The sequence below is a fragment of the Triticum urartu genome, chromosome 1, assembly GCF_003073215.2.
Source record: "Triticum urartu cultivar G1812 chromosome 1, Tu2.1, whole genome shotgun sequence".
Classification (NCBI taxonomy): domain Eukaryota; kingdom Viridiplantae; phylum Streptophyta; class Magnoliopsida; order Poales; family Poaceae; genus Triticum; species Triticum urartu.
The window spans coordinates 333,957,246-333,980,809 of NC_053022.1; the positions used below are offsets into that span (position 1 = coordinate 333,957,246).

Sequence of the window (23,564 nt, forward strand, 5' to 3'; positions counted from 1 at the left end):
CCACTGTAGAGGTCCTTACTTTGATGGTACTAATTTTGCTAGTTGGAAGCATAAGATGAAAATGCATATTCTTGGACATAACCCCGCTGTTTGGGCTATTGTGTGTATTGGCTTGCAAGGTGAATTCTTTGATGGGAGAGAACCGAACCGTGAAGCTACCGCGGAAGAGTTAAAGATGTTGCAATACAATGCTCAAGCTTGTGATATTCTCTTCAATAGATTGTGCCCCGAAGAATTCAACAAAATCAGCCGTCTTGAGAATGCAAAGGAAATCTGGGATACTTTTATTGATATGCACGAGGGTACCGACTCCGTCAAGGAATCCAAATTGGATGTGCTTCAAAGTCAACTTGACAAGTTCAAAATGAAGGATGGTGAAGGTGTCGCTGAAATGTACTCTAGGCTTGCTCTCATTACAAATGAGATTGCCGGCTTAAGAAGTGAAGAGATGACCGATAGATTCATCATCAAGAAGATCCTAAGAGCCTTCGATGGAAAATATGATACCGTGTGCACATTGATCCAAATGATGCCTAACTACAAAGATCTCAAGCCAACGGAAGTCATTGGAAGAATTGTCGCTCATGAGATGTCACTCAAGGATAAGGAAGAGCTCCACAACAAGTCAATTGGTGCCTACAAAGCTTCATGTGATGCCCCCACATCATCAAATGAGAAGGAAACCTTCAATGAAGAATTGAGCCTAATGGTGAAGAACTTCAACAAGTTCTACAAGAATAGAAGCAAGGAAAGAAGTTCTAAGTCAAGGTCCTACAATGACAAAAGATCTTCTAGTCATGAGCGTAACTGCTACAATTGTGGAAGACCTAGACACTATTCAAATGAGTGTACGGCTCCTTACAAAAGAAGAGAAGATTCTCCCAAAAGAAGAAGTAGGAGAGAAGAATCACCGCCAAGAGAGAGAAGGAGTAGAGATGATCGTTATGAACGAAGATCCTCTCGGAGAAGCAAGGATTCAGAGAGGAAGGACAAATCATCAAAGAGCTACACAAAAAGAAGACATCAAGCTCATGTTGGTGAATGGGTATCCGGCTCTGACTCCAACAGTCACTCCGAAAGAAGCTATCACTCCGACTTCGAATATACTCAAGATGAAGGTGTTGCCAGTCTAGCACTTGTTTCAACCAACTCCTACGACATATTTGAGTCACCAAATGAAGGAAGTGGAAGATGCTTCATGGCTAAAGGCCCAAAGGTATCACACCCCGAGTATGTTGATTTCAATAGTGATGAAGATGACTTGCTAGGTGATGATGATTTACTTGTTGACAATTCTAGTGATGAAAACTATGATGAACTTGCTATTAATCATGCTAATCAAGAAAAAACGAATGATGATGATAAGAAGGAGATTGAGTGTCTAACTAAATATCTAAACACTCTTAAGTTAGCTCATGAAACTACCTTGGAAAATCATCGAGAGCTTTTAAAGACTCATGAGAAGCTACGCTTTGAAAAGCTCAACCTTGAGCAAGAGCATGAGTTCTTAAAGGCCATCAATGATGATCTTCGCAACAAAAGTTCTTCTTACATTGCCAAGTGTTTACTTTTGTCTACTTACATGCCACAAGTTAAATCTAGCAACAAGAGTAAGAAAGATTCTTCTTCTAGTAGTAACAATAATCATGCTAAAATCAATGATGTTGCTTCTAGTAGTTCTCTTGATTCCACTAATGATTCTCTTAGCCAAGTTACACTTGAGCAAGAAAATAGCTTATTGAAGGGAATTATAGAGAAAGGTGTTTACAAGAGCCTTGCCGGAAGTAAGCAATTTGAGGAAATTTTACGCAAGCAAGGAAGACACCGGAAGAATCAAGGTGTTGGTTTTGAATGAAAGTTCAATGCCAATGGAGTTGAGTGGGAAGAAGATCAATACCCCAAGATGAAGTTTGTTCCTCAACAAGAGAAGTATGATCCTACTTCTTTCCAAGGAACACAAGCTCAAGATGATCTTCCACCACAAGACCACAAGCTAAAAGGCAAGGACAAGCTTCAAGAGGAGATTGATGCATTTGAAGAAGCTCCCAAAGCCTTGGTCAAGTGGGTTCCCAAGACCACATCAAGTTCTACTTCATCAAGTACGACTACAACTCCAAGGATTCCCATCAAGATGGTGTGGATCCCGAAGAAGAAGAACTAGAGAGTTCTTGAGGGTGACTCCGCCAACATACTTCACTCATATCATTTTGGCGAGGACAAGTACAAACAAATTCCATATCTTGCACTAGTTCAAGGAGTCACAAACCCTCTTGTTGGTAAGACAAGGGACAAGGTAAACTAATGCTTTCATGGACATCATCCTATGTGAACATTACTCTATGTCTATGGATATCCTTGTTTGTTCTTTGTGGGACTAACCCGTGTAGGTATTGAAAGTGCAACTCACTCCAAAGGATTGCTGCAAAGGATCTACATCAACATTGAGCATCTACATCTTCAACACCTACATGAAGTCATCATCGACAAAACCCAAGGTTAGTTCATCCCTCTCAGGGGGGATATCACATCTAGGGGGAGCTTTACTACAATCAATTGAGCTAAAGCAACTCTAATGGTGTGAACACAACAATGCTTTATGTAAAAGTGGCAACCCCACTTGCGCTTAACGATGAGTATGACCTACGATCAAAAGTTCTCATTTGACTCCTAAGTCAATATACTCATATATAGATGACCTAGTCATCGGCAAATTGCTTGATAGATGCTAGAGTGTTTGTGCATGCTTTGTCACATATTTCTTTTGCCATCTTATTGTGTGAGCATGTTGGATGCATATTTTACTCATTCAAGGACATCCATTTGTTGCTTTGATTGTTTGGCTTTTTCTCTTCTGCCAAATGGATGGACAAGAATGCCTAAGAACTCCCTCTAGCTATCTATGCTTTCCTCATCTCAAACTCTATTCATGCTACATCACAAAGTTTGATCAAGTCAGATTCGAACCACTCTATGTGAGGAGCACTCGGAGTCCCCGATTCGTCATAGACTTAAACTTCCAAAACCTCTTTGCACATTTCGGTATGACCGAGTCATCCATTTCGGTCACACCGAGACCACTAAGTTGATCTAGGTTTTCAATCTCGGTGCAACTGATTAAAACATTTTGGTCACACCGAGTTGCAGTAACCGCTTGCACTTCTGCATCTCGGTGCCACCGAGTCGTTCCACTCGGTCACACCGACAGGGTCAGGTTATATATACTAACGGGTCAAATTTTGGAATTTTTTCCGAAACCCCTCACCCGCGCGTAACCTGCTCTGCCTCTTCGGGTCTCCGGATCGTCCTCTCGCCGCCAGCGACCTCCCGCCGCTGGTCTCCGCCGCCGTCAACGACAATCTGCTCCACCGTTGCTGCCGTAGCGAACACTCGCCACTCTAGGGTAAGTGTTCGACCCCTTGTGTTGTCTTCTTCACTCCGATTCCTAGCACAAGGACAATGCCATGTTTCTTGCCACGATTGAGATTGATTCATCTAGCTAAAACTCCCTTAGGTATATATTGATTCGAAAATTTTAGGGTTAGCTCCTCGCAGAACTCATCTCGGACCGACCGAACTGTAGAAATCGGTCTCACCGATTCGGCCTTGGCTATTACACATGCCCTTTTCGGTCTGACTGAAACATGCAAATCGGTGTGACCGAGTTCAAGATTCTGCGAAACCCTAGCAATCTCGGTGCCACCGAACGGTGACTCGGCACTACCGAGTCCACCAGTTTAGGTTGCAAGTGTTGCTTCGGTATCACCGAGTTGGTCAATTCAGTAGCTCCGAGATCACTTCTGTAGAGAACTAAAACTAAGCTTTTTGACTCAATTATTTTGCAAAACCCCCGTACTCTGTGATGCTCACAGGGTCTGCTGACAGTTTGCCTGCAATATGTCTGATCAAAGTGACAGCCAGAACAAATCTGAAGAATAGGTCTAGATGAGTGAGGGCAGTAGTCCCTCTAGCTCTTCTGATGATGGAAGCAGGAGCACTCCAAGCAACTTACCTAAGGCAGCAACCAGATCCAGGAAAAAGAAAACCTCAGAATCTGAGGATTATGTGGCCATTGAGGATGAGGCCACTTCAAGGAAAAAGGTGCTGAAAAAGGAGTATGGCTCAGCTGCTACAGTTAAGCCAAGGATGCATAAGAAGGCACCAGCAAAGAGAGTTCCTATGTCTAAGGCCAGAGCATCCACTGCTGAAACCTCCAAGCCAACTGAAGAGGTAGTTGGAGAAGGGAAGAAAAGGAAGGAAAGGGTCAAGAAGACCGCTGCCAGAGTGGTTGGCAGATCATCCATAATGAGAGGTTCAGATGAAGAGGAAGAGGATGCTGCACCGGCTCCTAAGGCTCAGAAGCTTATGGGAGATGCAATCAAGTCAGGGCTGCTCCATCTAAGCCCAAACCTGCTCCCAAAGTTGCTGCTCAGAAACCTCCAAAACCCAAGAGGAACACCAGGAGTATACCAGCTGAGGAAAAGAACAAGGCCCCAGTGCCTGAAGCTGCTGAAGAAGAGGATGATGAATCCCATGTTTTGCGGAAGTTGAAGCCCAAAATTCCTGACCATAATGGTGCTCATCCAGTCGAGGACATGCACATCAGGAAATATGCAGGATTGATATTATGGAGACAGTCTGACCCATATGCTGTCAGGAGGAGAACTGTTTTGGATTACAGGTTTCACACAAAGGAACAACAAGATTTCTATGAAACCATTCTGCTTGACAAGAAGCCCATAGTGTGTGACATGAAATGGGTGGACTGGGAGTTCATCCGGGAAAATGAAGATCACTTCACTGGAGTGTATGACAGCTTTAAGGCATGTGGAGTTGATGAATTCATTGGACAAAAGCTCACCAAGTGGAATGATGAGTTGATCATGCAGTTCTACTCCACTGCCCACTTCTATCCAGATGGGAGGATAGTTTGGATGTTTGAGGGTACCAGGTACCAGTCCATAGTTGATGAATGGGCTAAGCTGATCAATGCCCCTACAGAGCATGAAGATGACTTGGATGTATATGCCAAGAAGAAGAAAGACCACAACTCCATGGCAAACATGTACAAGGAGATCCCCGACAAGGCTTTGGAAACTCACAAGCTTGGATCTGTGCATTCTTGTTGTCTGGTCTGCCTACGATCAACTGGATCTTGAGGCACACTCTGCTACCCAAGTCAGGAGATCACAAGATGATTAGAGGGCATTCTATCAATCTGCTCCAACTGTTTGATGTCCCTTAGCAGTTCATGGTTATGAGCTTAATGGTAAAAACAATCAAGAGGACTGCTACTGACCAGAAGAGAAGTTGTGGGTATGCTCCACACATTCAGGAGCTCATCAACTCTAAGATGGGAACAGGAACTTATTTGCTAGACAAGGAGCATCTACCCATATATCCTGATTTTGAAGACAATACCGTTGTGATGACCGGGGAAGATCCATCATCTGTGCAAGCACATGAGAAGAGAGAGAAGGCAAGGGCAGAGAAAGCTGCAAGGATGCCAACTACTGAAGAGGCATCTCAAGTATTCCTGAAGAGCAAGCAAGATCATCTTGGATATCTGATTCAAGCTACACTGAGGATTGAGAAGGGCTTGGCCACCCTGACTCAGAATCAGGAGAGTCTGGAGAGGATTATGGAAACAAAATTCTATGATCTTGATCTGAAGGTGACTGAGATTCAGACTGCAGTTGAGCAGATTTAGGAGGAAGCAGAGGAGAGGAGAGGAAAAGCAACCACTGATGCTTTCAAGCATGTGCCACGAGGTCCAAGGTCTGCTGCAGTGCCAGTGTCAGATGCTAGAGCTTCAGTGTCAGCACCAGCAGCTACAGCTCCAGTGCCACCTCCAGCACCCACTCTAGCAGCTCCAACTACTTCATCGAAAGCCTTCGTCCTTGGAATTCTATCCACACCTCCTCCCGAAGACCAAGCCTGAGAGACGTATAACACTATGCATTTTCAAACTTTTTGGTAACTTGTTGCCAAAGGGGGAGAAAAATGTATAGATCATAGGCTTCGAGAGAGAGTGTCTTGTTTTTTATCTCTCTTGCTATTTTGGTTGAACTACTTTTATTGTGTGCTTGTGTGAGATACCTTATGTCCTTGTGAGATACTTATATGATCATGTGGTTGATCATATGCTACATTAATGTTTGGTTGAATGATGCTATCCTTTATATTCCATATATGATCATTCACTTGCTTGGTGATGAGTGCATGCTTTTAATTTCTATCATTTTGAGCGCTCCACCAAGATGTATGTGACATGGAAGAGTAACCCATGATCCTAATCGATTGTGCATTTGCATTCAAAAGCAAATTTTAAATAATGCACAAATTTAGGGGGAGCTCTTGCTTATCACATACTTCTCAAAGCGACGATGTTTTTAAATCTTATAATCATTTGTCGAAGCTTTGATCTATATGTTTTCATCAATTACCAAAAAGGGGGAGATTGAAAGTGCAACTATCCCCGAGTGGTTTTGGTAATTCCTAACAACATATCGCTCATTGAGCTAATGCTACTTGAAGATAAATATTTCAGGAAAAGCTCAATGATTGGCATGTCATGGATTAGAAAGTGGATCCCTCAAAATGCAAAGGACAAAGGATTGGCTCAAGCTCAAAGCTCAGGACTCTACATTTTTTATTTTAAGTGATCCAAGATCACATTGAGTCCATAGGAAAAGCCAATACTATCAAGAGGGGGTGAGGTGTTGCTTGATGAGTTTCTTGCTCAGAGTGCTTAGTGATATGCTCCAAAAACCCTCAACTACTTTCTCACATCCACATATGTCCCAAACCAAAAGTCAAACTCGGCCCCACCAAAACTGTCTATCTGGAGCCACCGAGTTCAGTTGACATAGCCACTGCCAGAAACCCTAGTCTTTTCGGTCTTACCGATAGGGATCTCGGTCTCACCGAGATGGGATTGCAAACTCTCTGTTTCCCTTCGTAAACTTTCGGTTAAACCGAGACGAGTGATCGGTCCCACCAAGATTGCAATGCAAACTCTCTGTTTCCCTTTCGTAACGTTTCGGTTCTACCGAGAGAGTGAATCGGTCCCACCGAGTTTGCCTAACCAACTCTCTGGTTAGTCTATTACCAAAATCGCTCTCACCGAGTTTGTGTAATCAGTCTCACCGAGATTACGTTATGCCCTAACCCTAATGATATCGGTCCCACCGAGTTGGCATGTCGGTCCCACCAAAAACCCTAACGGTCACATTATGAACTAAATCGGTCTGACCAAGTTGTATGATTCGGTCCTACCGAGTTTGGTGATATGTGTGTAACGGTTAGATTTTGTGTGGAGGCTATATATACCCCTCCACCCACTCTTCATTCATGGAGAGTGCCATGAGAACATGCCTACACTTCCAACATACATTTTCTGAGAGAGAACCACCTACACTTGTGTTGAGGTCAAGATACTTCATTCCAACCACATAAATCTTGATCTCTAGCCTTCCCCAAGTTGCTTTCCACTCAAATCATCTTTCCACCAAATCCTATCCTATGAGAGAGAGTTGAGTGTTGGGGAGACTATCATTTGAAGCACAAGAGCAAGGAGTTCATCATCAACACACCATTTGTTACCTCTTGGAGAGTGGTGTCCCGTAGATTGGTTAGGTGTCTCTTGGGATCCTCCGTCAAGATTGTGGAGTTGAACCAAGGAGTTTGTACGGGAAAGGAGATCGCCTACTTCGTGAAGATCTACCCTAGTGAGGCAAGTCCTTCGTGGGCGATGGCCATGGTGGGATAGACAAGGTTGCTTCTTCGTGGACCCTTCGTGCGTGGAGCCCTCCGTGGACTCACGCAACCATTACCCTTCGTGGGTTGAAGTCTCCATCAACGTGGATGTATGATAGCACCACCTATCGGAACCCCGCCAAAAATCGCCGTGTCTACATTGCGTTTGCTCCCTCCAAACTCCTCCCTTTACCTTCATATGCAATTGTTTTACATTCCGCTGCTATACTCTTAGAATTGCATGTGTAGGTTGTTTGCTTGACTTGTGCTAAATTGCTAAAATTTGCCAAGAGTTAAAATTGGGAAAAGGCTAGATTTTTATTTGGTCAAGTAGTCTAATCACCCCCCTCTAGACTTACTTTTGATCCTACACCACCGTAATACTTATGCTATCTTGAGAGAAGCCACTAGTGAAACCTATGGCCCCCGGGTCTATCTTTTATCATATAAGTTTCCAATCTATTTTATTTCACAATCTTTACATTCAATCTATATCATAAAAATACTGAAAATATTTATCTTATAATTATTATCTCTATCAGATCTCACTCTCGTAAGTGACCGTGAAGGGATTGACAACCCCTTTATCGCGTTGGTTGCATGGTTCTTATTTGTTTGTGTAGGTACGAGGGACCTGCGTGTAGTCTCCTACTGGATTGATACCTTGGTTCTCAAAAACCGAGGAAATACTTACGCTACTTTACTGCATCACCCTTTCCTCTTCAAAGGAAAAACAACGCAGTGCTCAAGAGGTAGCAAGAAGGATTTCTGGCGCCGTTGCCGGGGAGGTTGCACCAAGTCAAGTCAAGATTTGATCTCCCGTCAACAAGCCATTTCTAGCGCCGTTGTCGAGGAGATCTACTCACAAGTCAAGACATACCAAGTACCCATCACAAACTCTTATCCCTCGCATTACATTATTTGTCATTTGCCTCTCGTTTTCCTCTCCCCCACTTCTAAAACGTTTTTCAAAAAAACCTTTGCCTTTTCTTCGCCTTCTTCCCGTTTGTCTTTTTGTTTGTGTTGCCATGTGCCTTCTATTTGGTTGCATCTTTGCTTGCTAAAAATCTATTCATATGGATCCACTTAAAGTGTTCTACTTGGATCATATTCGATCCTTATGCGCTCGTGCTGAAACCCCAACTAGCCTAGTTGATGGGAAATCTTTAGATGAGCATGCTCATTTTGTGCGTCACTGTTTGTCTGAAAAAGGGAGACTCTTATGGGATCAAATAAACAGACTGTTGTGTTATGCTTGGAATCTTTGTGAAATTTGTGATTTTACTTGTTTCTCTAAGAACCCTAAAAAACACCTCCCCTACCTATGTGAGTTTAACGGTAATAAAATCTTATCTTCTTATGCAAAGGGTGTTTATAGTTACTACGATATCGAACAAATTGAAGAATTTGTTGCTTTTAAGGGTGCTTATGAAGTTTATTCTTTGTTTGAAAAGTATGATATTACTCTCTATGAATCTGAAAATTTTGACATACTTAAATATTGCTATGAAAACTATTCTCATAATGTCTATGTCAAAGAATTTATTGAAAGAATGACCGTTGCTTCGGAAGAAAATAATGATATGCATGAATCTATAGATAATTATGATTCCATTGATTTGATTGAAATATCCCTTGATAAACGTGATGCTTGCTATTCTTGTGGCCATGATGCCAATATTTATGAAGATGAATTTGCTATAGTTCCTTACGTTAAACATGAGATCGTTGCTATTGCACCCATACTTGATAGTTCCTTCGATGAAAAGCATGATTGCAATGATTTTATTATAAATTCCATTTATTTAAATTGTGCTAATAATATGCAAAACCCTAAGCTTGGGGAAGCTCGTTTTGCTATGTCCACTACTTGTTGCAATGATCATGATTGGGGTGATTCTTCTTATGATCTTGAAAATTTATTTAAGCCCCATGATGAATATGGGATTGATTATAATGTTTGCAATAATATTGAAAGTGTGTTTGGAAGAGTGTAAACTTTAGATCCCACATATTTGGAGAATGTTCAATCTTATGAAGTTTTTGATAAAAGTGGGTTTCGAGAGGTCATGACTTTAGTTAATGTTAATCCCACTAAGAGTGTCAACTTTGCATACATGTGGATCATGTTAAGAATATGTTTTGTGATAGCTATATTGTTGAATTTTATTATGATCCTACATGTAATTATTATGAGAGAGGAAAATATGGTGGTAGAAATGTTCATGTTACTAAATTACCTCTCGTTATGTTGAGATTGCTATTGTTTCTTTCCGCTTCCTTGCATATGCTAGTTTTTGCTTGACTTGATAATTTGTTTGCTTATAAGATGCCTATTCATAGGAAGTATGTTAGACTTATATGTGTTTGTCACGTTTTTTATGATGCTCTCCTTGTGCTTCAATTCTTGTCTTTCATGTGAGCATCGCTGAAATCTTATGCCTAGCTATAACGCTTTAAACGATAGCGCTTGTTGGGAGGCAACCCAATTTTATTTATGTTTCTTGATTTTTGGTTCTGTTTAGTAATAAATAATTCATATATCCTATGTTTAGATGTGGTTTTATGCTTTTAATTAGTGTTTGTGCCAAGTAGAACCTTTGGGAAGACTTGGGGGGGAGTTTTAGCGATCCTGCTGTAAAAACAGAAACTTTAGCGCTCACAAGATTTGCTGCCATTTTTTACTGGAGAGTGCAATTAGGTTGATTCTTTTTGAAGATGATTAATAGATAAATTACTCACGTCCAGCATTTATTTTAGAATTTTTGGGGTTACAGAAGTATTCGAAACCTACAGATTACTACAGACTGTTCTGTTTTTGACAGATTCTGTTTTCCGTGTGTTGTTTGCTTATTTTGATGAACCTATGCCTAGTATCGGAGGGTATGAACCATAGAGAAGTTTGAATACAGTAGGTTTAACACCAATATAAATAAATAATGAGTTCATTAAAGTACCTTAAGTGGTGGTTTGTCTTCTTATACTAACGGAGCTCATGAGATTTTCTGTTTAAGTTTTGGGTAAAGATTTGATGGATTATGGAATAAGTAGTGGTAAGAGCCTAAGCTTGGGGATGCCCAAGGCAACCCAAGGTAAAATTCAAGGACAACCAAAATCCTAAGCTTGGGGATGCCCCGGAAGGTATCCCCTCTTTCGTCTTCTTCTATCGGTAACTTTACTTGAGGCTATATTTTTATTCACCATATGATATGTGTTTTGCTTGGAGCGTCTTGTATGATTTGAGTCTTTGTTTATAGTTTACCACAATCATACTTTCTGTACACACCTTTTGGGAGAGACACACTTGCATTGGAATTTATTAGAATACTCTATGTGCTTCACTTATATCTTTTGAGCTAGATAATTTTGCTCTAGTACTTCACTTGTATTTTTTAGAGCACGGTGGTAGTTTTATTTTATAGAAATTATTGATCTGATGTCTACTACACAACCTTCTTCTTGTAGATGTTGTTGGGCCTCCAAGTGCAGAGGTTTGTAGGACAGTAGCAAATTTCCCTCAAGTGGATGGCCTAAGGTTTATCAATTCGTAGGAGGCGTAGGATGAAGATGGTCTCTCTCAAGCAACCCTGCAACCAAATAACAAAGAGTCTCTTGTGTCCCCAACACACCCAATACAATGGTAAATTGTATAGGTGCACTAGTTCAGCGAAGAGATGGTGATACAAGTGCAATATGGATAGTAGATAAAGGTTTTTTTAATCTGAAATTATAAAAACAGCAAGGTAACTAATGATAAAAGTGAGCATAAACGGTATTGCAATGCTAGGAAACAAGGGCTAGGGTTCATACTTTCACTAGTGCAAGTTCTCTCAACAATAATAACATAATTGGATCATATAACTATCCCTCAACATGCAACAAAGAGTCACTCCAAAGTCACTAATAGCGGAGAACAAACAAAGAGATTATGGTAGGGTACGAAACCACCTCAAAGTTATTCTTTCCAATCAATCCGTTGGGCTATTCCTATAAGTGTCACAAACAGCCCTAGAGTTCGTACTAGAATAACACCTTAAGACACAAATCAACCAAAACCCTAATGTCACCTAGATACTCCAATGTCACCTCAAGTATCCGTGGGTATGATTATACGATATGCATCACACAATCTCAGATTCATCTATTCAAACCAACACAATGTACTTCAAAGAGTGCCCCAAAGATTCTACCGGAGAATCAAGACGAAAACGTGTGCCAACCCCTATGCATAGGTTCATGGGCGGAACCCGCAAGTTGATCACCAAAACATACATCAAGTGAATCACGTGATATCCCATGGTCACCACAGATACGCACGGCAAGACATACATCAAGTGTTCTCAAATCTTTAAAGACTCAATTCGATAAGATAACTTCAAAGGGGAAACTCAATCCATTACAAGAGAGTAGACGGGGAGGAGAAACATAAGATCCAACTATAATAGCAAAGCTCGCGATACATCAAGATCGTACCACCTCAAGAACACGAGAGAGAGAGAGATCAAACACACAGCTACTGGTACATACCCTCAGCCCCGAGGGAGAACTACTCCCTCCTCATCATGGAGAGCACCGGGATGATGAAGATGGCCACCGGAGAGAGATTCCCCCTCCGGCAGGGTGCCGAAACGGGTCTAGATTGGTTTTCGGTGGCTACGGAGGCTTCTGGCGGCGGAACTCCCGATCTATTGTGTTCCCCGATAGTTTTAGGGTATATGGATATATATAGGCGGAAGAAATACATCAGGGGAGCCACGAGGGGCCCACGAGGGTGGAGGGCGCGCCCAGGGGGTGGGCGCGTCCCCTGCCTCGTGGCTTCCTCGTTGATCCCCTGACGTGCACTCCAAGTCTCCTGTATTGCTTCCTTTCCAAAAATAACTTTTCCGAAGGTTTCATTCCGTTTGGACTTCGTTTGATATTCCTTTTCTTTGAAACCCTAAAACAAGGAAAAACAGAAACTGGCACTGGGCTCTAGGTTAATAGGTTAGTCCCAAAAATCATATAAAATGGCATATAAATGCATATAAAACATCCAAGGTTGATAATGTAATAGCATGGAACAATAAAAAATTATAGATATGTTGGAGACGTATCAGCATGCCCAAGCTTAATTCCTGCTTGTCCTCGAGTAGGTAAATGATAAAAATAGAATTTTTGATGTGGAATGCTACCTAACATATTTCTCTAAGTAATTCTTCTTTATTGTGGCAAGAATATTCAGATCCATAAGATTCAAGACAAAAGTTTAATATTGACATAAAAATAATAATACTTCAAGCATACTAATAAAGTAATCATGTCTTCTCAAAATAACATGGCCAAAGAAAGCTATCCCTACAAAATCATATAGTCTGGCTATGCTCCATCTTCACCACACAAAATATTTAAATCATGCTCAACCCCGATGACAAGCCAAACAATTGTTTCATACTTTTGGTGTTCTCAAACTTTTTCAATCTTCACGCAATATGTGAGCGCGAGCCATGGATATAGCACTATGGTGGAATAGAATGGTGGTTGTGGAGGAGACAAAAAAGAGAAGATAGTCTCACATCAACTAGGCATATCAACGGGCTATGGAGATGCCCATCAATAGATATCAATGTGAGTGAGTAGGGATTGCCATGCAACGGATGCACTAGAGCTATAAATGTATGAAAGCTCACAAAAGAAACTAGTGGGTGTGCATCCAACTCGCTTGCTCACGAAGACCTAGGGCATTTTGAGGAATCCCATCATTGGAATATACAAGCCAAGTTCTATAATGAAAGATTCCCACTAGTATATGAAAGTGACAACATAGGAGAGTCTCTATCATGAAGATCATGGTGCTACTTTGAAGCACAAGTGTGGTAAAAGGATAGTAGCATTGTCCCTTCTCTCTTTTTCTCTCATTTTTTTATTTGGGCCTTTCTCTTTTTTATGGCCTCTTTTATTTTATTTTATTTTTTTTCGTCCGGAGTCTCATCCCGACTTGTGGGGGAATCATAGTCTCCATCATCCTTTCCTCACTGGGACAATGCTCTAATAATGATGATCATCACACTTTTATTTTCTTACAACTCAAGAATTACAACTCGATACTTAGAACAAGATAGGACTCTATATGAATGCCTCCGGCGGTGTACCGGGATGTGCAATGACTCATGAGTGACATGTATGGAAGAATTATGAACGGTGGCTTTGCCACAAATACAATGTCAACTACATGATCATGTATAGCAATATGACAATGATGGAGCATGTCATAATAACAGAATGGTGGAAAGTTGCATGGCAATATATCTCGGAATGGCTATGGAAACGCCATAATAGGTAGGTATGGTGGCTGTTTTGTGGAAGGTATATGGTGGGTTTAAGGTACCGGTGAAATTTGCATGGTACTAGAGAGGCTAGCAATGGTGGAAGGGTGAGAGTGTGTATAATCCATGGACTCAACATTAGTCATAAAGAATTCACATACTTATTGCAAAAATCTATTAGTTATCGAAACAAAGTACTACGTGCATGCTCCTAGGGGGATAGATTGGTAGGAAAAGACCATCGCTCGTCCCCGACCGCCACCCATAAGGAGGACAATCAATAAACAAATCATGCTCCGACTTCGTCACATAACGGTTCACCATACGTGCATGCTACGGGAATCACAAACTTCAACACAAGTATTTCTCAAATTCACAACTACTCAACTAGCATGACTCTAATATCACCATCTTCATATCTCAAAACAATCATAAGGAATCAAACTTCTCATAATATTCAATGCACTTTATATGAAAGTTTTTATTATATCCCTCTTGGATGCCCATCATATTAGGACTAAATTCATAACCAAAGCAAATTACCATGCTGTTTAGAGACTCTCAAAATGATATAAGTGAAGCATGAGAGTTCATCTATTTCTTCAAAATAAAACCACCACCGTGCTCTAAAAAGATATAAGTGAAGCACTAGAGCAAATGGCAAACTACTCCAAAAGATATAAGTGAAGATCAATGAGTAGTCGAATAATTATGAAATTATATGAAGACTCTCTAACATTTAAGAATTTCAGATCTTGGTATTTTATTCAAGCAGCAAGCAAAACTAAATAAAATAAAATGACGCTCCAAGCAAAACACATATCATGTGGTAAATAAAAATATAGCTCCAAGTAAAGTTACCGATGAATGAAGACGAAAGAGGGGATGCCATCCAGGGCATCCCCAAGCTTAGGCTTTTGGTTGTCCTTGAATATTACCTTGGGGTTCCTTGGGAATCCCCAAGCTTAGGCTCTTGCCACTCCTTATTCCGTAGTCCATCGAATCTTCACCCAAAACTTGAAAACTTCACAACACAAAACTTAAATAGAAAATCTCATGAGCTCCATTAGTGAAAGAAAACAAAACACCACTTCAAGTTACTGTAATGAACTCATTCTTGATTTATATTGGTGTTCAACCTACTGTATTCCAACTTCTCTATGGTTTATAAACTCTTCTACTAGCCATAGATTCATCAAAATAAGTAAACAACACATGAAAAACAGAATCTGTCAAAAACAGAACAGTTTGTAGTAATCTGTAACTAACGCAAACTTTTGGAACCCCAAAAATTCTAAAATAAATTTCTGGACGTGAGGAATTTATCTATTAATCATCTGCAAGAAGAATTAACTAAATAGCACTCTCCAAATAAAAATGGCACCAATTCTCGTGAGCGCTAAAGTTTCTGTTTTTTACAGCAAGATCAACAAGACTCGACAGGCTTGTGTGGAGTTGAATGACAACACGCAGAGGTCTTTTGGCGAAACTGGGGGCTCTTTGTCTAAAGGAAGGGAAAAGTCAACAGGCCAATCCCAGTTTCAGAATTGGAAGAAGCAGTAGGAGGTTCACCATCAGAAAGGCATGGGACAACAAACTCTCTTAAAGCTTTCTTCGAATAAGTCTTTCGCTTGACTTGGCTCAACGGCTTTAGTTCAGTAAATGCTTTCGTATGAAGCTTGAGTCAAGTCTAGTCTCATGCAGTGAAGATCGTCAAGCAATCATTGCTTGTCTCTCCGAAACCTATTGATAAGGAACGCGTTCAAGTGTATGGAATAATCAAACCGTTCACGTATTTGTTAACATAGCGTTGGACGATTGATTCCTCTCTTTCTCCATGGCCTGCTTCCCATAACTGGCCTTACTAAAACTTACGAAATGCTAATTTGACCTAAATTTCCGGTTAACTGCTGACTTTCTTTGCTAGCTCACCCGAAACTCTGTCTTCAGGAGGAAAGCTTGCTTGAGTACCTTACTTGAAAACAAACCGCTTGAGCTGTAACCGAAACAGAAAGGTTTGATGAGCCGCTGCTTGCTCTCTAACTGCTCTTACCGCTTCTTCTTCTTGACCTCTGCTCACTGCTGCCAATGCTGTGACTGCCGCCCCTATCTCTAAAGCTGCGGATTACAGCTCCTGATTCAAGCAGTTTTTTTTTTCTGAAGTATGAGTCTTGTTTGTGACATTCAATTCCAGAATGAACATTCAAAGGAAAAGTAGTATGGGACGCTGCTTGCTATTACTGACTGCGGTTGCCGACCGAAGAATTGAAGATCTTCAATCTATGTTTGAGTGCTCTTGCGAAAGAAAATAATTTCGAATGAAAAAATGACTTCAAAAATAGGATAGGATCGCGGATTCCATATATTTTTATAGAAAGAAAGATATTGTACTCCGCATCTTTACACCGAATCCTTAAAAGCCATTTAATGCCTTCTTGCCTGCCTTCAGTTCATGCCTTCAGGCTGGCCTGCTCTTGCCTATGAATGAGATGCCTACTTCCCATTAAGTCAAAATACCTCATAGACATACATATTTTTAAGAATACTTAGTTAGTTAAAGAGAAAGATGGCTTTTGACAATTTTTTTAGTCCCCTCGTTCCCGAGCAAGAAAACGGATGCGCTAACGCGCAACGGCTTTCACGCTAGTTGCTCAATCCGTTGCTTGTTCGGAAGAATCCGCAAATGAATATTCTTTATTTCCTCTCGGACAGGCCCTCTTTTTTCATTCGAATGTACATCTTTTTCGGTAATGATCATCTACAACTGAAAGACTGACGTCTTCCTCTACTCGATCCTTAGTTATACAATCTCCCTCCACCTCAATTTTTATGATCCTCATAGCCTTTTTATTCGCGTCCTCCCCCTAGATCTATTCCTGTCGCGTCCACGTCCTCTGCCTCCATTAACTAGAGCTGCACCATCTTGTTCATTATTGAGAATAGGCCTCTTCTCACACCATACCAGTTCTTTTTGCAGTTGAATCTTCCCGTTCTGGCTTATTGAGTGTATAGATTCTTTTTGAAATGCAATCTATTCCCACGTCACTCTTCTCATAACATATCCTGTTCTCCTCACTTTGATTCTGGATTCACCGGTTGATTTAAGACGGGGTTCTATGCTTTCTAGCCCCATTTGACAAAAGTGAGCTTCCTCTATCTCTTTTGTAGGAATCAGATAGCAATGCTCATTCGCAAGGTTGTCAGAATCGCGATTCTGTTATACGATTCTACGACTTTACGATCCAAACTAACCCCTATGATTCTACGATTTTAGTTCTTAGAATCTATGTTTCTACGATCCTGATAGTGGAGATTCTACGATTTGCGATCCTACCATTAAAGCTCTGATCCGATTCAAAATCGCGATTCTGACAACCTTGCTCATTCGTGAATAGCATTTCATGCTTCCGCTACTTCGTCGGAGAGATCCATGGAAACTCAAAAAAGAAAAGCGGACGACATTGTTCATACGATAGCCGGAAAAGTAAGTTCTCCCGCCGGCTATTCAAAAAAGAAAGACTTACTTATTCATAAACTTCCTTTTATCGACCATAATAGCTCTTATACGCTTGTACAGAGGAGTATAAAACAATGTATATATATAGGTGTTTAGTATCCTACAAAAACATTAACATCCAAAGCACCGTAAGCTTGCTTTCTCTCCCGCTGACAGACAAAGAAAAGGTTTTTTTAGACTTTTCTATGGTAGGCCTACGCTAGTGGAATATCTTTTTTGTTTGTATTCTAGCTTAGCTCTCTCTATTCTTTGCTTAAGCTATCGTGTCGTGTAGATGGATGGCATCTCCCTATTCCCACATCCCCGGATATGATTAATGCATGGAAGCTAAGGAATTGGGTCATTCCTTAGCCCAAGATGCAAGCATTTGGACTCCATCCGAATATGGCAGTTGAACTCTTATAATAGGCTTGGCTCAGGAAAATGGGCTTATCTTGGGCAAAAAAACGCAAATAAAGAAGAGCTTCTTGTTTCCAAGCGGAACTCGAATGGGCTGCTAGCAGATTTGTTGGGGATGGCAAGTTAACACCATGGGTAGGCTTGCCTTTCACTCGCTCTGGCACATTTTGGCGGAACGTCAACGTTATATATAGTGGAATTCTAGAGGTAAGTTAATGTTTTCAAAAATCCAAATGGAAAAGGATTTGCAAAAATATGCAGATTAGAAGCTAGTATCTCCAGTTTTATGAGAGAAAGAAGAGGAAGAATCGGCAAACATCCTAAAAAATGGTACTTTTGTCTCAATCCGATCAAAAACAAACATATTCTATTGTGTGTTGACCACCGGGAAACGAATGGATTAAGATGAAGACGGACGGTTCAATTAGCGAGCATGGGAAGGCTTGTGGAGGTTTAGCAATAAAAAGGGGATATATGCGTTCTCTCAAGCAGTTAAGAACAAGACCATACTCGACGTCGAGCTCTTTTGCATCTGAACATGTATTCAAATAGCAGCTGAAAAGGAGTGTTAGAGGATTTGGATTGATTCGGATTCCCTAACGTAAGACATGGTCTACTCTCAAGATCCCAAAGTCCGCAGCTAAGGAAAGCCCCTTCTTCATAAGATCAAGAAAGTACGAGCGTCTTTCGAAGATTGGAAAATCTCCCATACTTGGAGAGAAGCAAACCAACCGGTCGATTTGCAATTGACTATGCTTAGTAGTTGACATCTTTGGTCTTCACATTTTCCCTTCCATTTTGTAAAGTTAGTAGAAGAGGATACATCCAGTAAATTGACGAATGTCAATCTTCATTTTTGTAGATTAATACACTGGTAGGGGTCGATCAGGCAAATCCCAAAGCTGACCCCCGAACAGCTGCCAGACTGCTCTACTGATCTTCTCTCTCTTCAGAAAAACGGAACCTTCTCAAAGACTCCCTTTGCACTGAGAACACAATTCAGAACCCTCCTTCTCACAAGAAGGCAAACCTTGTACGTTGATCGAATCTTCTTTCGCATCCAGAAGAGAGGCTGTGGGCTATCCGAGAGAGTGGTTCAGGTGACTACCGGAGTCATTGATTAAGCAGGTCAGATGGGCTTAGTAGGGCTCGAACCTACAATATCACCGTTATGAGCGGTACGTTTCAACCAATTAAACTATAAGCCCAATCGGATCTCTACATGCCGGGAAGAGCGGACAGAAAGAGGAGACCTTTGCTCTATCTCCTTCTTCCTCTTCCCGGGGCCCCGGAGGGGTTCTTTGGCAAGCCCTATTAAAGAAGCTAAGTGACTTTCGTCATTCAAGTAGTGAGTTTGAGAGTGACCGTTAGGGCGACCACTTGTACTTCTAGGCCTTGGCGACCTATATGTTACGCAACACAGCTTCACTCGATTCAGTAAATCAATAGTTCAAACCAGCCCACTAATAGCTTAGATAGTTGCCCTTCCACTTTGGTATAGTTGACCCTACGTATTGACTCAAGGTTCATAGGAAGGGGGAACCCAGACGTAGTGGGATGTAGCCTTCAGTTGTTTTGGTACTTTTTCACTACGTCTTATTATTTGTTTTGTAACCGGCTTTTCACCGGCAGGTCAGTAGGCCTTTTAGAAGGCGAACAAACGAAAGTTCTCCGCGGGCGCTAGCGCTATCTTGTTCGCTTTTGTCAACTGAAGTCGCGTGTAGCGCCAACTAACTGATAGCTGATAGAGCACGGAGCCCCTTCTCTAAGCGAGCAGAGCCATTTCTTTCTACTGTCGCAAAAGAAAAAGAAAAGTACTAAAGGCGAAGGGCATTCTGTTGTACAGCTACTTTGGTATAGTTACAAAGGTAACCGGTAGGTGACTATTGAATCGACAGTAGTTACGAAAGGGGGAAATAGCTCAGTTGGTTAGAGTGCTGGTCTGTCACGCCAGAAGTCGCGGGTTCGAACCCCGTTTTCCCCGCCCGATCTTCCTCTTCCTGCCTGACTCATTTTGAAAACACTGGAAGCTGTTGATCCCAGCGTAGCATTCAAGACAATTGTTCCTTCTTCGGTCTCCCTCCACCCCCTTCGTTTGTTGTGGGTCTCACCACAGGCACTTACTTAATGAATGAGTGAAGATCTTCCTTCCCCCCTTGTGTCTTACCAAGGACTGAGTTCCCACTTGTGGCGGAAAAAAAGTATACCATCCCACCCGGCCCGGGGGGTTAAGGTTCCTCTTGGAGACTGCCAGTCTACAAGAAGCTGGCAGAGCTTTAGCCATTGGACCACATCCATCCATCCTCCTACCTAAAGACGCCTTTTCTTGTTCGTTCTTCGAATTACGCTAGTGGAAGCTAATTCCTTCCGGCTAATGAAGATACTACCCCAGTCTTCCCATTCATTCCCAGTGGATCCTTCTTATCCCTTTTCATTGAACGAACCAAGTTCACCTATACGAGAGTGAGGAATAGAAATCCTACAATCAACTTCCCACTTTTGATGTCCCATTTGACGATTCTGCTGTGTCTTTAGAAAAAAAGGAGAAGGACAGGGGTCGCTAGTCAGAAAAGCTATAACTATCAATTCAAATTCTGAATGAATCAAATCTCCCCAAGTAGGATTCGAACCTACGACCAATCAGTTAATAGGCGACCGCTCTACCACTGAGCTACTGAGGAAGAACGGACTTAAGGAAGCTGACTCTCGTTCTTTGGCCCAACCAACCGCAGACCGAAAATCCTAAAAGTGCGTCACTTTTTCTCTTTCACATACACCGGGAGAAAGGATGACGATAGCAATCCCCTTTGCCTCCCCGGCCGGGGTAGGACAAGGGGGCGGCGGTCAACCATCAACTCTCAATATGCATATTGATCAATCGATCTCCGTGTCCTACCAGTTCGCTAAGTAGACTCACTCTACCGAGGGGAAACTAAGGTTGGTTCCTGCCAATTCCCTTGCTGATCAGCCTTAGAATTGGCAAGTATGAGAGAGGACTCTCTCTGTCTCTCCGAGTTTCAACTACTAAGTGAAGTTAAGTAGCACTTCAGCTATTCTAAATGTGAATAGATTCCGATCAAGCAAGCAGGAGAAGGTGGTCCTTTCATCTCTCTGTCTGCTCCATGCTCTATAAAGGATCATGAGCAGGTTTAATGCTAGAAAAAACGAGATCTGCCTAATCATTTCGGTAGATGAAGTAGTGGGAGGTCACGAAGGAAGTAAGGGGGCATGTTAAGTTGATAATTTCGAACATTGTAGCATCCTTTTGACGGTTGGGCTTTGAGTTGAGAACTTTTAAGAACTCTTAATATGAAAATACACATTCTAAAATGACGCATCGAGCGAGACCATTCTGTTTCATTGTGAATGAAAGACGTTTTCGACCAACAACATCTACTCATATCCAGCTTCGTGTCATTTTTGAACACTGCGATCAGCAAGCAGCAAGCGGGGGAGAGTCAAGTCAAGTACAACACAGGACTGACGGGGTGGGGCGCGCCAAAGCAACCCGGGACCCCGGAGGGGTCACTACAAAAGCGCTGGCGCCTTCTTTTGAAGGTGAAAAACTATGCTAGCTAAGAAAAAGAAAAGGGCTGCGCTAATGGCGAGGAGCAAGAAAAGGGCAGCTAGCTCGAAATCCGATAAATCGAATACCTCCTGGCTTCAGTTATGAGAGAGAACTCCAAGGCAGGATAAAGACTGAGTTGGATTCAGCCGCGTGGGGAATGAAACAACATTCATGGAATGAGTTGAGGCAAAACCTCCAGCTCTTTTTGAGAGTCAGGGGCTTTAAAAGCGCTTTAAAAAGGGCTGTCTGCATTACTGGATTCACTATATCAAATTGTAGTAAAAACAAGGGGCCACGTAGACTATTCTGAGGTGGTATGCTAAATCCATGATCAACTGATGTAGCTAGTGTGACTAAAGCAGCAGCTATTGTCTTAACTGGTTCTAAACTCTCCCACCTGATAAAGGAATTGAAAGACTACCCCGGGCCACGTAGACTATTCCCTTCCGCGGACATTCTTTTCTAGAAGGAAAGTAGCAAAGACGAACGCAAATACACATGAAAATTGCGTCGACTACCTCATCACTGTCCAAAATGGGGGATACCGCTATTCATACATGGATGGACGAGGGACTCCGCTGACAACATCAGTAGATGACTTTTCTCGCGGAATGCTATTAACGTTGGAAAAAAACACAGCTCTCAAACTCACCCTCCGGGTGATAGGTAGAAGCATTAGTACCTAACGGAGCGGTATCTAACCAAAAAGGGAGGTGATGTTCTTTTTAGAAACAGGATGGAGCATGGCTTCCTTTCTTCTTAGATACATTTCATTCATTCCATTTCTCTATAGTTTACACCAGAACATCTTGCTAATCCTGACAGATCTCGAAAAGGGTGGGGGCACTAGAACCAAATCTACATACACATCGAAACTTCCTATCTCAGCCAAGCTAGCACCTTCATCCCACCAATGCATTGTACGACTCTCCACCCCCTTTTCCTCCCTCATGAAATCTGAATTTCCCGCAATGAAATTCGATTTTGTTCATGTCGGCGGTTGGCAAAACGGCCCTGAGATCCGGGACTGGTAAAACATGGGTGCCCAATTTGCTTTTCTGTGCTCCGCCTTAGTGCCCTTATGAAGGCGGCGGGGAGTCCTTAGCCATTGAACCAAACTCTAGGGAACGCTCAATTGCCTGACGTCTCAACTGCAATGGTGAACTCAGTGACATACACTGAAATGGATTGCATCTATTGTTCCAAACAAGGCTGATATTAGCATAAAAGCCCTTCCATGCAATTTCTTGCTTTCGCTCTACAGACGAAAGTGCCGGATAGTCAATGGTAACCAGAAGATCTATGGTTTTCGAGAGAAGGTAATTGGAAAAACGATTCATTCCTTTGCTTTCTTTCAGATATTCTATTCAATAAGATGATCTGACCTTACCTGAAAACTAGATTCATGAAGAAGCCCAAAAAGTGCCGGGCTTAGTGCAGCCCAGTTCCTAGCCAGTGTGGGGTTCTGCCATGGATATTCGGTCCACTCCAGAATTCCATTCATTTTTCAAACGTAACTCGATTGACTCAATTCACAAACGGCAAGGAAGTCAAAAGTGACGCTTACAGGTCGTACGACAATTGCTTCTCTTCCGGGACTACATACATCTTTTCTTTAACAACTACCATACAAGCTATTCGCTTAATACATGCTAGTAGGTAGGCTGGTGGTGGAGTATTTATTTGCGTATTTTTTTGGTCTGTCTGTATTTCGGTTTTGGGATGGTGCGAATCCATCTATCCACCATTCTTTTATCTTTCAGTAGTGTCAACCTCAGTTCTGGTTCTTTATCTTGGAATACTCTCCGTTGTCCTGGAAGCAATGCTTGAAAGAAAGCGTAAGGAAGCGTCAAATCAGTATGATGTATTGGCAAAGCCAGTAAGAAGGGAATCGAAAGTAGATAGGGACTCCCACTGTAGATGTGGTTTTATACCTTGATGAATTGGTACCTTATATCATAGCAAATTTACTTTTCTTTCAAAAGGATATATCAACCTGTAGTGAAACCCGGCCACCGAGCTT

The 23,564-nt window shown here is 41.8% G+C and overlaps 2 non-coding genes across 2 annotated transcripts; one reads left to right on the forward strand and one right to left on the reverse strand.

Annotated features, from left to right (window-relative positions):
- The first annotated feature begins 19,883 nt into the window (after positions 1-19,883).
- On the forward strand, positions 19,884-19,957 carry TRNAD-GUC. Its single transcript has one exon. It is a non-coding gene; the product is annotated as a tRNA-Asp (tRNA).
- A 625-nt stretch (positions 19,958-20,582) lies between these two features.
- Positions 20,583-20,654, reverse strand: TRNAN-AUU. Its single transcript has one exon. It is a non-coding gene; the product is annotated as a tRNA-Asn (tRNA).
- Between the last annotated feature and the right edge of the window lie 2,910 nt (positions 20,655-23,564).